The following is a 17762-nucleotide window of genomic DNA, read 5'->3' as shown; positions in this document are numbered from 1 at the left end:
TTAGCGCGAGGTATTTAGATCGTAGTAAATCAGACTCCATGTGTACTTTTTTATTTATTTTTTGAAGCATGTTTAGGTATTCCTCGTCCTCCAGTGATAATGCTACTTGTAAAAAAACTAACTTTTTGGTGCTATTGAGACCAGGATTAGTGATTTAGAAGTAGCTAAAACAAACGGATGGATGTTAGCCGCTAGCTAGCCATGTCTTAAAGCACCTCTTCCTGAGGGTGTTTCAGAGTTTTGTCGCTGATCTAGTGAAACATGCAGATAATATAATTATAATGAGGGATCACTTCTTTATCCTTACTTTTTACACCAAAATGCGTCCATTCTCCCTTTTCTGTCTGTGTCTACTTGTAAGTACTCTGTGTGTGTGCGCTGCCCAACATGCTCCTCTGCTCGTAAAACCAGCAATGTCACCACGTGACAACGCGCCGTCATGCCTGTTATTTTTTATTTTTTTTGACTCATTAGTACCACGATACTATACTAGTACCAGTAGACCAAACAACCTTAATGGGCTCCATGGGCATTTTTTGGGATTTTGCAGCTTATTGTTTCGTCAAAAGCCCGATTAACGCATCAAAAATGTACTAGTTCTCCCTAAAATCCCACATTCCAATCCAATCTTTCCTTCTTGCATCTCCAGTGTCCAAAGTTGAGATTGAAAAAAAGTGCTTTTGAAGAAGCCATGTCTTAAAGCACCTCTTCCTGAGGGTGTTTCAGAGTTTGCCGCTGATCTCGTGACACATGCAGATAATATAATTATAATGGGGGATCACTTTGTTATCCTTATTTTTTACACCAAAATGCGTCCATTCTCCCCGTGTCTGCTTGTAAGTACTCTGTGTGTGTGCGCTGCCCAATATGCTCCTTTGCTAGTAAAACCAGCAATGTCACCACGTGACAATGTGCCGTCATGCCCATTAATTTTTATTTTTTTTTGACTCATTAGTACCGCGATACTATGCTAGTACTAGTAGACCAAACAACCCTAATGGGCTCCATGGGCATTTTTTGGGATTTTGCAGCTTATTGTTTCGTCAAAAGCCCGATTAACGCATCAAAAATGTACTAGTTCTCCCTAAAATCCCACATTCCAATCCAATCTTTCCTTCTTGCATCTCCAGTGTCCAAAGTTGAGATTGAGAAAAAAAAGTGCTTTTGAAGAAGCCATGTCTTAAAGCACCTCTTCCTGAGGGTGTTTCAGAGTTTGCCGCTGATCTCGTGACACATGCAGATAATATAATTATAATGGGGGATCACTTTGTTATCCTTATTTTTTACACCAAAATGCGTCCATTCTCCCCGTGTCTGCTTGTAAGTACTCTGTGTGTGTGCGCTGCCCAACATGCTCCTTTGCTAGTAAAACCAGCAATGTCACCACGTGACAATGTGCCGTCAAGCCCATTAATTTGTTTGTTTTTTTGACTCATTAGTACCGCGATACTATACTAGCACCGGTAGACCAAACAACCCTAATGGGCTCCATGGGCATTTTTGGGGATTTTGCAGCTTATTGTTTAGTCAAAAGTCCGATTAACGCATCAAAAATGTACTAGTTCTCCCTAAAATCCCACATTCCAATCCAATCTTTCCTTCTTGCATCTCCAGTGTCCAAAGTTGAGATTGAAAAAAAGTGCTTTTGAAGAAGCCATGTCTTAAAGCACCTCTTCCTGAGGGTGTTTCAGAGTTTGCCGCTGATCTCGTGACACATGCAGATAATATAATTATAATGGGGGGATCACTTTGTTATCCTTATTTTTTACACCAAAATGCGTCCATTCTCCCCGTGTCTGCTTGTAAGTACTCTGTGTGTGTGCGCTGCCCAACATGCTCCTTTGCTAGTAAAACCAGCAATGTCACCACGTGACAATGTGCCGTCATGCCCATTCATTTGTTGGTTTTTTTGACTCATTAGTACCACGATACTATACTAGTACCGGTAGACCAAACAACCCTAATGGGCTCCATGGGCATTTTTTGGGATTTTGCAGCTTATTGTTTCGTCAAAAGCCCGATTAACGCATCAAAAATGTACTAGTTCTCCCTAAAATCCCACATTCCAATCCAATCTTTCCTTCTTGCATCTCCAGTGTCCAAAGTTGAGATTGAAAAAAAAGTGCTTTTGAAGAAGCCATGTCTTAAAGCACCTCTTCCTGAGGGTGTTTCAGAGTTTGCCGCTGATCTCGTGACACATGCAGATAATATAATTATAATGGGGGATCACTTTGTTATCCTTATTTTTTACACCAAAATGCGTCCATTCTCCCCGTGTCTGCTTGTAAGTACTCTGTGTGTGTGCGCGCTGCCCAATATGCTCCTTTGCTAGTAAAACCAGCAATGTCACCACGTGACAATGTGCCGTCATGCCCATTAATTTTTTTTATTTTTTTTTACTCATTAGTACCACGATACTATACTAGTACCGGTAGACCAAACAACCCTTATGGGCTCCATGGGCATTTTTTGGGATTTTGCAGCTTATTGTTTTGTCAAAAGCCCGATTAACGCATCAAAAATGTACTAGTTTTCCCTAAAATCCCACATTCCAATCCAATCTTTCCTTCTTGCATCTCCAGTGTCCAAAGTTGAGATTGAAAAAAAAGTGCTTTTGAAGAAGCCATGTCTTAAAGCACCTCTTCCTGAGGGTGTTTCAGAGTTTGCCGCTGATCTCGTGACACATGCAGATAATATAATTATAATGGGGGATCACTTTGTTACCCTTATTTTTTACACCAAAATGCGTCCATTCTCCCCGTGTCTGCTTGTAAGTACTCTGTGTGTGTGCGCTGCCCAATATGCTCCTCCGATTAACGCATCAAAAATGTACTAGTTCTCCCTAAAATCCCACATTCCAATCCAATCTTTACCTCTCGCATCTCCAGTGTCCAAAGTTGAGATTGAAAAAAAAAGTGCTTTTGAAGAAGTTCTCCTCCTCACACAAGATGCTCTGACATCAGAGCGCCTGAGATCAGAGCGAGCGGAGGAGTCTTAAAAAGCGTGCACGTACATCCCTGGCGGCGTCAGCTAACCCCCCCGGCCAATCCCGGGCCGGAACCTGCATGGTCTATCGCAAACTCCATTTGCAACATGTCTCCTCGTGGCAGCGGCGCTCTTTATCTCCATGGCGAGTCCAAAAAAAAAAAACACCCCGGAGCGCCTGTGTAAATGTAATTGCTGCAGGAGGAATGGATGGCGCCGGATTGTCATCAAAGCAGAGACCCGCTCGCCGGCTTTGACTCCATCACGTGCTGACGGACCCAATTGATGCTATCAACATGCTAATGGGGCTACTTTTGTCAGCTCCCGCCTGGCAATATGAGGGGATGACAGCTCATTTAGTGGCGACATGGACTAAATCATATTTCCAGATGGGCCGGCCTTGTGCGCTCGCCCTCTGTGTCGCCCAGCAAAGCCGTCATGGAATGTGCAGAATAGTGAGGGTGTGCAGAATAGTGCTCCTGTTGGCCTCAGAGAATACCTTTTCAATTAGATTACCATATTTAGTTTTATTCTTTTAATTTAAAGCTTATGAGATGTGATGCAAGTGTAAGCCACTGTGACACTATTGTTCTTTTTTTTTTTTTTTTTTTTTTCATGTTTTTAATGATAATATCAATAAGGGATTTTTCATCACTGCTATGTTGAAATTGTAACTAATATTGATACTGTTGTTGATAATATTCATTTTTGTTTCACTACTTTTGGTTTGTTCTGTGTGGTGTTTGTGTCTCCTCTCAATTGCTCTGTTTATTGCACTTCTGAGTGTTGCTGGCTCGGGTTTGGCTTTGGAATTGGATTGCTTTGTTATGGTATTGCTGTGTATTGTTTTGTTGGATTGATTAATACATTCAAAAAAAGAAACAAACCAAAAAAAAAAGAATAAGTACAAAAACAGTACAAAACAGCGCCAGGGCATTTTAAACTCTATAAAGCAACTAAAATAGAATGTAAATTTTATATATATATATATATATATATATATATATATATATATATATATATATATATATATATAATAATAATAATAATAATATATATATATATATATATATATATATATATATACATATATATATATATATATATATATTATTATTATTATATATATATATATATATATATATATATATATATAATAATAATAATATATATATATATATATATATATATATATATATATATATTATTATTATTATTATTATATATATATATATATATATATATATATATAATAATAATAATAATATATATATATATATATATATATATATATATATATACATATATATATATATATATATATATTATTATTATTATATATATATATATATATATATATATATATATATATATAATAATAATAATATATATATATATATATATATATATATATATATATATATTATTATTATTATTATATATATATATATATATATATATATATATATATATATATATATATATATATATATATATATATATATATATATATATATATATATATATATATAAAATTTACATTCTATTTTAGTTGCTTTATAGAGTTTAAAATGCCCTGGCGCTGTTTTGTACTGTTTTTGTACTTATTCTTTTTTTTTTTGGTTTGTTTCTTTTTTTGAATGTATTAATCAATCCAACAAAACAATACACAGCAATACCATAACAAAGCAATCCAATTCCAAAGCCAAACCCGAGCCAGCAACACTCAGAAGTGCAATAAACAGAGCAATTGAGAGGAGACACAAACACCAGGAGATTTTAGGTAAAATCTCCTGATGATTGAGGGAACCCCTCATGAAACAGGCCTGTAGAGATGAAGTAGTCTTGTGATTTTTTTTCCCACACATACATATATTGCGCTCTACTACGGTATCGAGCACTATTTTTTGGATAACCTTATTAAGACATATATATATATATATATATATATATATATATATATATATATATATATATATATATATATATATATATATATATTTATATATAATTTACATTCTATTTTAGTGATGCTGTGTTCCAAATTTAAATTATATATATATATATATATATATATATATATATATATATATATATATATATATATATATATATATATATATATATAATTTAAATTTGGAACACATTGTGTTTAATTTAAATTATATATATATATATATATATATATATATATATATATATATATATATATATATATATATATATATATATTAATATATATATATATATATATATATATATATATAATTTAAATTTGGAACACATTGTGTTTAATTTAAATTATATATATATATATATATATCTCCTCTCTGAGCTGCCACCTTAACGTGGTAGAGGAGTTCGCGTGTCCCAATGATCCTAGGAGCTATGTTGTCCGGGGGCTTCCATGCCCCCTGGTAGGGTCTCCCAAGACAAACAGGTCCTAGGTGAGGGATCAGACAAAGAGCAGCTCGAAGACTTCTATGGAAATGCAAGAACCGAGACTCAGATTTCCCTCGCCCGGACGCGGGTCACCGGGGCCCCCCTCCGGAGCCAGGCCCGGAGTTGGGGCACGATGGCGAGCGCCTGGTGGCCGGGCCTGTCCCCATGGGGCCCGGCCGGGCACAGCCCGAAGAGGCAACGTGGGTCCCCCCTCCAATGGGCTCACCACCCATAGCAGGGGCCATAGAGGTCGGGTGCAATGTGAGCTGGGCGGTAGCCGAAGGCAGGGCACTTGGCGGTCCGATCCTCGGCTACAGAAGCTAGCTCTTGGGACGTGGAACGTCACCTCGCTGGGGGGGAAGGAGCCTGAGCTAGTGCGCGAGGTAGAGAAGTTCCGGTTGGATATAGTCGGACTCACCTCGACGCACAGCAAGGGCTCTGGAACCAGTTCTCTCGAGAGGGGCTGGACTCTCTTCCACTCTGGCGTTGCCAGCAGTGAGAGGCGACGGGCTGGGGTGGCAATTCTTGTTGCCCCCCGGCTCAGAGCCTGCATGTTGGAGTTCAACCCGGTGGACGAGAGGGTAGCTTCCCTCCGCCTTCGGGTGGGGGGACGGGTCCTGACTGTTGTTTGCGCTTACGCGCCAAACGGCAGCTCAGAGTACCCACCCTTTTTGGATTCACTCGAGGGAGTACTTGAGAGTGCTCCCCCGGGTGATTCCCTCGTTCTACTGGGGGACTTCAACGCTCATATTGGCAACGACAGTGAAACCTGGAGAGGCGTGATTGGGAAGAATGGCCGCCCGGATCTGAACCCAAGTGGTGTTTTGTTATTGGACTTTTGTGCCCGTCACGGATTGTCCATAACGAACACCATGTTCAAGCATAAGGGTGTCCATATGTGCACTTGGCACCAGGACACCCTAGGCCGCAGTTCTATGATCGACTTTGTAGTTGTGTCATCGGATTTGCGGCCTCATGTTTTGGACACTCGGGTGAAGAGAGGGGCGGAGCTTTCTACCGATCACCACCTGGTGGTGAGTTGGCTGCGATGGTGGGGGAGGATGCCGGACAGACCTGGCAGGCCCAAACGCATTGTGAGGGTTTGCTGGGAACGTCTGGCAGAGTCTCCTGTCAGAGAGAGTTTCAATTCCCACCTCCGGAAGAACTTTGAACATGTCACGAGGGAGGTGCTGGACATTGAGTCCGAGTGGACCATGTTCCGCACCTCTATTGTCGAGGCGGCCGATTGGAGCTGTGGCCGCAAGGTAGTTGGTGCCTGTCGTGGCGGTAATCCTAGAACCCGTTGGTGGACACCGGCGGTGAGGGATGCCGTCAAGCTGAAGAAGGAGTCCTATCGGGTTCTTTTGGCTCATGGGACTCCTGAGGCAGCGGACAGGTACCGACAGGCCAAGCGGTGTGCGGCTTCAGCGGTCGCGGAGGCAAAAACTCGGACATGGGAGGAGTTCGGGGAAGCCATGGAAAACGACTTCCGGACGGCTTCGAAGCGATTCTGGACCACCATCCACCGCCTCAGGAAGGGGAAGCAGTGCACTACCAACACCGTGTATGGTGCGGATGGTGTTCTGCTGACCTCGACTGCGGAAGTTGTGGATCGGTGGAGGGAATACTTCGAAGACCTCCTCAATCCCACCAACACGTCTTCCTATGAGGAAGCAGTGCCTGAGGAATCTGTGGTGGGCTCTCCTATTTCTGGGGCTGAGGTTGCTGAGGTAGTTAAAAAGCTCCTCGGTGGCAAGGCCCCGGGGGTGGATGAGATCCGCCCGGAGTTCCTTAAGGCTCTGGATGCTGTAGGGCTGTCTTGGTTGACAAGACTCTGCAGCATCGCGTGGACATCGGGGGCAGTACCTCTGGATTGGCAGACCGGGGTGGTGGTTCCTCTCTTTAAAAAGGGGAACCGGAGGGTGTGTTCTAACTATCGTGGGATCACACTCCTCAGCCTTCCCGGTAAGGTCTATTCAGGTGTACTGGAGAGGAGGCTACGCCGGATAGTCGAACCTCGGATTCAGGAGGAACAGTGTGGTTTTCGTCCTGGTCGTGGAACTGTGGACCAGCTCTATACTCTCGGCAGGGTCCTTGAGGGTGCATGGGAGTTTGCCCAACCAGTCTACATGTGCTTTGTGGACTTGGAGAAGGCATTCGACCGTGTCCCTCGGGAAGTCCTGTGGGGAGTGCTCAGAGAGTATGGGGTTTCGGACTGTCTGATTGTGGCGGTCCGCTCCCTGTATGATCAGTGTCAGAGCTTGGTTCGCATTGCCGGCAGTAAGTCGGACACGTTTCCGGTGAGGGTTGGACTCCGCCAAGGCTGCCCTTTGTCACCGATTCTGTTCATAACTTTTATGGACAGAATTTCTAGGCGCAGTCAAGGCGTTGAGGGGATCCGGTTTGGTGGCTGCAGGATTAGGTCTCTGCTTTTTGCAGATGATTTGGTCCTGATGGCTTCATCTGGCCAGGATCTTCAGCTCTCACTGGATCGGTTCGCAGCTGAGTGTGAAGCGACTGGGATGAGAATCAGCACCTCCAAGTCCGAGTCCATGGTTCTCGCCCGGAAAAGGGTGGAGTGCCATCTCCGGGTTGGGGAGGAGATCTTGCCCCAAGTGGAGGAGTTCAAGTACCTCGGAGTCTTGTTCACGAGTGAGGGAAGAGTGGATCGTGAGATCGACAGGCGGATCGGTGCGGCGTCTTCAGTAATGCGGACGCTGTATCGAACCGTTGTGGTGAAGAAGGAGCTGAGCCGGAAGGCAAAGCTCTCAATTTACCGGTCGATCTACGTTCCCATCCTCACCTATGGTCATGAGCTTTGGGTTATGACCGAAAGGACAAGATCACGGGTACAAGCGGCCGAAATGAGTTTCCTCCGCCGGGTGGCGGGGCTCTCCCTTAGAGATAGGGTGAGAAGCTCTGTCATCCGGGGGGAGCTCAAAGTAAAGCCGCTGCTCCTCCGCATCGAGAGGAGCCAGATGAGGTGGTTCGGGCATCTGGTCAGGATGCCACCCGAGCGCCTCCCTAAGGAGGTGTTTAGGGCATGTCCGACCGGTAGGAGGCCACGAGGAAGACCCAGGACACGTTGGGAAGACTATGTCTCCCGGCTGGCCTGGGAACGCCTCGGGATCCCCCGGAAGGAGCTGGACGAAGTGGCTGGGGAGAGGGAAGTCTGGGCTTCCCTGCTTAGGCTGCTGCCCCCGCGACCCGACCTCGGATAAGCGGAAGAAGATGGATGGATGGATGGATATATATATATATATATATATATATATATATATATATATATATATATATATATATATATATAATTTAAATTTGGAACACAGCATCATCGTCTTCACAGCTTTTTGGTTGTTAGAGGTAGAGAGTGTTTTAACATATATCAAATAAAGTAAGTTTCTTACAAGTACCATTATCACTGGAGGACGAGGAATAGCTAAACATGTTTCACTACACACCGTAGGAGGATACAATAGCTCACCGCCGTCACAATGTAAACAAATGCCATGGGTGGATCTACACCTGACATCCACTGTAATGATACCAAGCACAAGAGCGTATCTAGTCGATACTACTATGATTATATCAATATTTTTTAGCGTCGCAAAATCTTTTTTCCTTTAAAAAAAAAATTATATCACGTTTATAAAGTCAGTAAATACGTCCCTGAGGACTTTAAATATGACCAATGTATGATCCTGTATCTACTTGGTATCACATCCATACCTAAATGTGTGGTATCATCCAAAACTAATGTCAAGTATCAAAGAAGAGAAGAATAAGTGATTATTACATTTGAACAGAAGTGTAGATAGAACATGTTAAAACAGAAAGTAAGCAGATATTAACAGTAAATGAACAAGTAGATTAATAATCATTTTTTACAGTTTGTCCCTCATAATGTGTAGAAAATAATAGGTGTATAAATGACACAATATGTTACTGCATACGTCAGCAGACTAATTAGGAGTCTTTGTTTGTTTACTTACCGTATTTTCCGCACCATAAGGCGCCCTGGGTTATAAGCCGCGCCTTCAATGAACGGCATATTTCAAAACTTTGTCCACCTATAAGCCGCCCCGTGTTATAAGCCGCATCTAACTGCGCTAAAGGAATGTCAAAAAAACAGTCAGATAGGTCAGTCAAACTTTAATAATATATTAAAAACCAGCGTGATGTGGGCGCGCATGGAGTCGTATATCAACATGGACGGAGCTGCGTGAAAAAAGCCACCCGGCCTCTTCGCGTAAACTTACCTTAACCACTCGCTCATCTTTTCTTCATCCATCCCTTCGAGTTAGCTTTTATGATGACGCCGGCTGGAAAGGTCTCTTTTGGCAAGGTCTTCCTTTTGAATATCACCATGGGTGGAAGTTTCTGGCCATTAGCATGGCAAGCTAGAACCACAGTGAAGGATGACTTCTCATTCCCTGTGGTGCGAATATTCACCGTACGTGCTCCCGTTGTATCCACAGTGCGGTTCACAGGAATATCAAAAGTCAGTGGAACCTCGTCCATGTTGATAATGTTCTCTGGCCGGATCTTTTTTTCAGCTATCTTGTTTTTACAATATGCACGGAAAGTAGCCAGCTTTTCTTGAAAGTCTTTAGGCAGTTGCTGTGAAATAGTAGTCCGTGTGCGGATGGAGAGATTGCGTCTTTTCATGAACCGGAAACCTGTCGCTTAGTAGGAGCCATTTTGTGGTCTTTACCGATGTAAACACACAAAGGAAATGAAACGTAATATCCGCGCGCTTTTTCTTCTTCTACGCGGGCGGGTGGTTGCTTACAGTAGAAGAAGAAGCGCTTCCTGTTCTATGGGGGTGGGTGCTTACCTTGGCGGTTGCTTGGCGTAGAAGAAGAAGCGCTTCCTCTTCTACGGGGAAAAAAGATGGCGGCTGTTTACCGTAGTTGCGAGACCGAAACTTTATGAAAATGAATCTTAATATTAATCCATATATAAAGCGCACCGGGTTATAAGGCGCACTGTCAGCTTTTGAGTAAATTTGTGGTTTTTAGGTGCGGCTAATAGTGCGGAAAATACGGTACTACTAAAAGACAAGTTGTCTATTTTATTTAAGGACGAAATAACAATAATAAACATATGTTTCATGCACACTAACATTTGTTGTTCAAATTAAGACAATAATGACATTTTTTGTGGTCCCCTTTATTTAGAAAACAATATTGGTCCTCTAGTGTACTGCGTAGTTGCACACTTCCAAAGCAGCATGAACAATAGTACAGAGCATCTCCTCCGGAAAACATTTCCAGTGGGGCCCGTTGCCGCGGTAACGCTTGCTCAAAGGTTTCTAGGAATCCCCCCCCTCATTAAAAAAAAAACAGCGCACATGTTTTGGAGGGCAAAGAACACAAAAGTGTAGAATCCGGCTTCCTTTCACCTTTATCAGCGTGTGGAAAGCAACACTTTTCATTTCATGCATGAGGGAGCTCCGCCTCCTCCTCTTCTTCTTCTTCTTCCTCATTTCCCAAAAGAGGAAATGAATATGAACTCCAGAGAACTTGATTGAAAAGAATCGCTGATGTTTAGGAAATTAGATTGTTTAGTTTTTTTTCTCTCTCAGGATTTGGATGAAATCCTCCTTAAATGAATGTTTTCATGGCTTGTGTGTTTGGACGCCATCACCCGGTCCAGGAATGTTAGTAAACAAAGCAGGTCAACAAACACAACAACACAAAATAAGCAAACCAGAATTAAAATGTGCTTTGTTTTGATTTCATTAAACAGTTAGCATCTGTTTGCGTGTTCCCTAACGAGTTTTTTAATAAGGGGATCGTGCTAATGTGGCCAAAATATCACCACTAAGTAGACTTGTGAGAGAGGTGAGAAGTATCGCTGTGGACACAGCTGCTGCGCCACATGTCCTCTGCAGCGTTTTGCAGATGAATCCATTCCAAACATGGGATTTATTTTTATTTTTTAATCAAAGTCTCTGCTCTCCTCAGTTTAGAACACTTCTGATGCATGACCACCCTAGAATTCTACTAGTATAGTATTGCGGTACTAATGAATCAAAAACGGTACTATACTCTGTTTGAAAAGTACCTCCATCATTGCTGGTTTTACGAGCAGAGGAGCATGTTGGGCAGCGCACACACACAGAGTACTTACAAGCAGACACAGCGTGTAAACAGAAAAGGGAGAATGGACGAATTTTGGTGTAAAAATTAAAGATAAGTGATCCCCATTATAATTATATTATCTGCATGTGTCACTCGATCAACGACAAACTCTAAAACACCCTCAGGAAGAGGTGCTTTAAGACAAGGCTAGCTAGCTGCGACAGAGGGGTCGCATCTTACTGCAGGGTCCGTTCTACCGGGATGCAGACGGACCACTCCGGACAAGGCGTGGAGCGGGTTAGGGTTAGGGTTAGGGTTAGGGTTAGGGTTAGGGTTAGGGTTAGGGTTAGGTTAGGGTTAGGGTTAGGGTTAGGGTTAGGGTTAGGGTTAGGGTTATGTAGTTACTGACAGTGGGTTTCTGAAGTGTTCCTGAGCCCATGTGGTGATATCCTTTACACGCTGATGTGGCTTGTTGATGCAGTACAGCCTGAGGGATGGAAGGTCACGGGCTTAGCTGCTTACGCCCAGATTCTCTGAACCCTTTGATGATATTACGGAGCGTAGATGGTGAAATCCCTGAATTCCTTGCAATAGCTGCTTGAGAAAGGTTTTTCTTAAACCGTTCAACAATTTGCTGACGCATTTGTTGACAAAGTGGTGACCCTCGCCCCATCCTTGTTTGTGAATGACTGAGCATTTCATGGAATCTACTTTTATACCCAATCATGGCACCCACCTGTTCCCAATTAGCCTGCACACCTGTGGGATGTTTCAAATAAGTCTTTGATGAGCATTCCTCAACTTTATCAGTATTTATTGCCACTAGGGCTGCAGCTAACGATTATTTTTCTATCGATTAATCTATAGATTATTTTTTCGATTAATCGGTTAATCTATAGATTATTTTTTTCGATTAATCTATAGATTATTTTTCCTTTTACCGATTTTTTTTAAAATTTAGAATGAAGAGGAAAAAATAAATGTAGGCCAGTTTTTTCAAAAGGCATGGCTTTTATTTACAAAAAAAAAAGTATGGCCACTCAGTCAACATTGACAACAACATGACAAAATATTCTGTAACAATGTAAACATTTAAAACTTTTAACATTTAACAAAATTAAAAGTAGCTTATTTGCTTTTTAATGTGCAAATATAAAAGTAAACATCCAGTGCAAATCTTAATATTCTGGAATAGTATAAGCATTTAAAAAGTAAAAGTATTGCTTATTTTGCTTTAAAATGTGCAAAAATAAAGATAAACATCCAATACAAAAAAGTGCAAAACGGAAATATTCTGTAACAAGTGTAAACATTTCAACAAAAGTAAAAGTATTGCTTATTTGCTCAAATGTGCAAAAATAAAGCTAAACATCCAATACAAAAAAGTGTACAGTGTAAACATTTCAACAAAAGTAAAAGTATTGCTTATTTTGCTTAATAACACAACAATGATAGTATGATTAAAGTGAAAGTTAATTGTTGGTTTGTACATAGTATATGTAACTGTTAATGTTGTAAAAGGTATTTGCACAACTAATTAACGTTAGCGTTTGTGACACGTCTTGTGCCGTGGGGTTCTTTCAGGACCGACAGACTGAACGCCAGACGGCTTTGCCAGGTTTACAATCTTTTCATTTTACACAAAGTCTTTTCTCTTCCAACTGCGCGGATCGCGCACCTGGGCACGATTGCGGCGTCGCTCCCGGCGCGCCCCGCCTCGCCGCTCGCTCGCCGCCGCCGCCTCTCCACAGCGTTAAAGAGGAGCGCGTCTTTGTAAACACTGAACAGGCACGCCAAACGCGCCTCTCAGAGCGAAACGGTGCTTTAGTTTATGAATTTACAACGCAGATACAAATGACACATTCATGTTTTTGTGTAATGATGACAACGTATACGCACGCGGACGATTGACTTGTTGATGGTGATGGCAAGAACGCTGTCGGGGGTTTTCTTTTCAAATGTTCGTTCATAGCCGTTGTGCTGCTATGATAGGCCATTTCCGCTCGACACAGTGTGCATACAACAACATTATTAGGCCGTTTATTGAAATACTCCCACACTTTTGACGACTTTTGGCGTGCTTTTTTTCCCCTCGCTCGCATCGTCTGCTTTGCGCTCCGCCATGACAGTAAAGTAGAGTGACGTAAATATGCGACGCGCCGACGCACAAAAACGGCGTCGACGTATTTACGTAACCGATGACGTCGACTACGTCGACGCGTCGTTTCAGCCTTAATTGCCACCTTTCCCAACTTCTTTGTCACGTGTTGCTGCCATCAAATTCTAAAGTTAATGACTATTTGCAACAAAAAAAAATGTTTTTATGAGTTTGAACATCAAATATGTTGTCTTTGTAGCATATTCAACTGAATATGGCTTGAAAAGGATTTGCAAATCATTGTATTCCGTTTATATTTACATCTAACACAATTTCCCAACTCATATGGAAACAGGGTTTGTACAAAAAAATGCTTCATGAAATGCCTGGAACCTTTTTATGGGCTGCAATCCCAACACAGAGACGCTTTTTTTATGCGTTTTTATATTCCTCTCCGTTTGCACGTGGACACTGTGTTGTTCACGCCGCAGGAACAGGTGGCCGCCGACGTGAGTCCTGGTGCGTCTTGGTGGTGCTGGACGCTCGTCTGAGAGAGTCACACTGCTAAAAATAATCAGCATGTAGGGTTGTTGTTGTTTTTTTTGTTGTGGCGCCCCCTGGAGGTTGTCTTTGGAAGACATGCTAGCATACACGTACTACAGACATGCTTCAAACTAACTGAATACACATTAGACTAGTAGTTCAAGGGGAACGTTGTGTAAATGGTCAATAAAAAGAGAATACAACAAATCCTTTGCAAAAAAAGCATTTTTACCAGTGTGTTACATGGCCTTTCCTTTTAACAACACTCAGTAAAGGTTTTGGGAACTGAGGAGACACATTTTTGAAGTGGAATTCTTTCCCATTCTTGCTTGATGTACAGCTTAAGTTGTTCAACAGTCTCCCTTCTCATATTTTAGCCTTCACACATTTTCAATGGCATCGTCTTGCTGAAATAAGCAGGGGCGTCCATGATAACGTTGTTTGGATGGCAACACATGTTGCTCCGAAAGCTGTATGTACCTTCCAGCATTAATGGCGCCTTCACAGATGTGTAAGTTACCCATGTCTTGGCCACTAATACACCCCCATACCATCACACATGCTGCCTTTTACACTTTCACCCTAGAACAGTCCGGATGGTTCTTTTCCTTTTTGGTCCACAGTTTCCAAAAAACAATTTGAAATGTGGATTCGTCAGACCACAGAATACTTTCCCACTTTGCATCAGTCCATCTTAGATGAGCTCGGGCCCACCGAAGCTTTTCTGGGTGTTGTTGATAAATGTCTTTGGCTTTGCATAGTAGAGTTTTAACTTGCACTTACAGATGTAGCGACTGTAGTTACTGACAGTTGCTTTCTGAAGTGTTCCTGAGCCCATGTGGTGATATCCTTTACACACTGATGTGGCTTTTTGATGCCTGAGGGATCGAAGGTGTGTAATATCATGGCTTACGTGCAGTGATTTATCCACATTCTCTCAAACTTTTGATGATATTACGGAGCGTAGATGGTGAAATCCCTAAATTCCTTGCTTGAGAAATGTTGTTCTTAAACAATTTGCTCAGGCATTTGTTGACAAAGTGGTGACCCTCGCCCCCGTCCTTGTTTGTGAACGACTGAGCATTTCATGGAAGCTGCTTTTAAATAGCCAATCATGGCACCCACCTGTTCCCAATTAGCCTGCTCACCCGTGGGATGTTCCAAATAAGAGCATTCCTCAACTTTCTCACTCTTTTTTGCCACTTGTGCCAGCTTTTTCGAAACACGTCGCAGGCATCAAATTCCAAATGAGCTAATATTTGCAAAAAAGAACAAAGTTTGTCAGTGTGAACATGAAATATCTTGTCTTTGCAGTCTATTCAATTGAATATAAGTTGAAAAGGATTTGTTGTATTCTCTTTTTATTGACCATTTACACAACGTGACAACTTCACTGCTTTTGAGGTTTGTAAATAGTAAACAAGTGCTATCAAGAGGCGGCTAACAAAGCAGGTATTTTGACTATGAAGTTGTCTAAGAAAAGCATGTGTGACTAGCATATTAACCAAGCCACGGCGTGTTTTTGTTATCGTTATTGTAGGAGCTAATGCCGAGGAACTACTTTTCTAGCGTAGTAATACTCTCACACTCACGTTGTTTCTGCGGACAGTTCATTAGGTACGCTGAGTCTTCCTTCGATAAAAAGGAGCGGGCCCCCTCCGAGGATAATAATACTTGGTTCTCATCAGTCGGAGCGGGGACTAAAGTTTGACTTTGCTGCAAAAGACAAAGGAGGAGGCGGGACTCATCAGACTGAGTGCAGCAGGCCGGCCAAGCGGATCGGAGAACAAATAAAAAGATTTGAAAGCTTACAAGAAAATTGTTTGTGAGGTTAAAAATAAAACAGAAGAAGAAAAAAAAAAGATTGGCGTTTTGTAAACGGTGACGCATCGGACATATTTCTCTCTTTTTCAAAGTCGACGCGAGACGTTGCGCCGCGTTGTCAGACGACGGAGACCCTCGGGGGGGGAGGAGTTGAGTCAGTGGCGAGGGAAAGTGATGTGAGGAGACGTGGCGGCCAGTTGTGTGGCGTTGTTGGCGTCGGCCTCAAGTGGTATCAGCGTCAATGGGCCCGCTCAGTGATTCAGCACTTATTGTCAAATGTGTGTGTGTGTGTGTGTGTGTGTGTGTGTGTGTGTGTGTGTGTGTGAGTGAAGTTCCCTACATTTTCAAGGAGCTTGTTTTGGAATTGATGTCTTTGATTGGACTAATTTAATGTAACAGTTGACAGGTCTCATCAGTAATAACCTTTACTGTTAATGATATTTGTGCTGCCCTCTATGGGTCGTATGTATATATATATATATATATATATATATATATATATATATATATATATATATATATGTGTATATATATATATATATACACATATATACACAGGTAAAAGCCAGTAGATTAGAATATTTTGAAAAACTTGATTTATTTCAGTAATTGCATTCAAAAGGTGTAACTTGTACATTATATTTATTCATTGCACACAGACTGATGCATTCAAATGTTTATTTCATTTAATTTTGATGATTTGAAGTGGCAACAAATGAAAATCCAAAATTCCGTGTGTCACAAAATTAGAATATTACTTAAGGCTAATACAAAAAAGGGATTTTTAGAAATGTTGGCCAACTGAAAAGTATGAAAATGAAAAATATGAGCATGTACAATACTCAATACTTGGTTGGAGCTCCTTTTGCCTCAATTACTGCGTTAATGCGGCGTGGCATGGAGTCGATGAGTTTCTGGCACTGCTCAGGTGTTATGAGAGCCCAGGTTGCTCTGATAGTGGCCTTCAACTCTTCTGCGTTTTTGGGTCTGGCATTCTGCATCTTCCTTTTCACAATACCCCACAGATTTTCTATGGGGCTAAGGTCAGGGGAGTTGGCGGGCCAATTTAGAACAGAAATACCATGGTCCGTAAACCAGGCACGGGTAGATTTTGCGCTGTGTGCAGGCGCCAAGTCCTGTTGGAACTTGAAATCTCCATCTCCATAGAGCAGGTCAGCAGCAGGAAGCATGAAGTGCTCTAAAACTTGCTGGTAGACGGCTGCGTTGACCCTGGATCTCAGGAAACAGAGTGGACCGACACCAGCAGATGACATGGCACCCCAAACCATCACTGATGGTGGAAACTTTACACTAGACTTCAGGCAACGTGGATCCTGTGCCTCTCCTGTCTTCCTCCAGACTCTGGGACCTCGATTTCCAAAGGAAATGCAAAATTTGCATGGTTGGGTGATGGTTTGGGGTGCCATGTCATCTGCTGGTGTCGGTCCACTCTGTTTCCTGAGATCCAGGGTCAACGCAGCCGTCTACCAGCAAGTTTTAGAGCACTTCATGCTTCCTGCTGCTGACCCGCTCTATGGAGATGGAGATTTCAAGTTCCAACAGGACTTGGCGCCTGCACACAGCGCAAAATCTACCCGTGCCTGGTTTACGGACCATGGTATTTCTGTTCTAAATTGGCCCGCCAACTCCCCTGACCTTAGCCCCATAGAAAATCTGTGGGGTATTGTGAAAAGGAAGATGCAGAATGCCAGACCCAAAAACGCAGAAGAGTTGAAGGCCACTATCAGAGCAACCTGGGCTCTCATAACACCTGAGCAGTGCCA

The 17762-nt window shown here is 42.2% G+C and overlaps 1 protein-coding gene across 1 annotated transcript in view; it reads left to right on the top strand.

Annotated features, from left to right (window-relative positions):
• grid1a (glutamate receptor, ionotropic, delta 1a) overlaps positions 1-17762 on the top strand; it is a 758266-nt gene that overhangs the window by 409335 nt on the left and 331169 nt on the right. The gene's annotated exons all lie outside the window — the stretch shown is intronic.

Source organism: Nerophis lumbriciformis, linkage group LG02 (genome assembly GCF_033978685.3).
Source record: "Nerophis lumbriciformis linkage group LG02, RoL_Nlum_v2.1, whole genome shotgun sequence".
NCBI classification, from domain to species: Eukaryota; Metazoa; Chordata; class Actinopteri; order Syngnathiformes; family Syngnathidae; genus Nerophis; species Nerophis lumbriciformis.
This window is presented reverse-complemented; position numbering and strand designations above follow the sequence as displayed.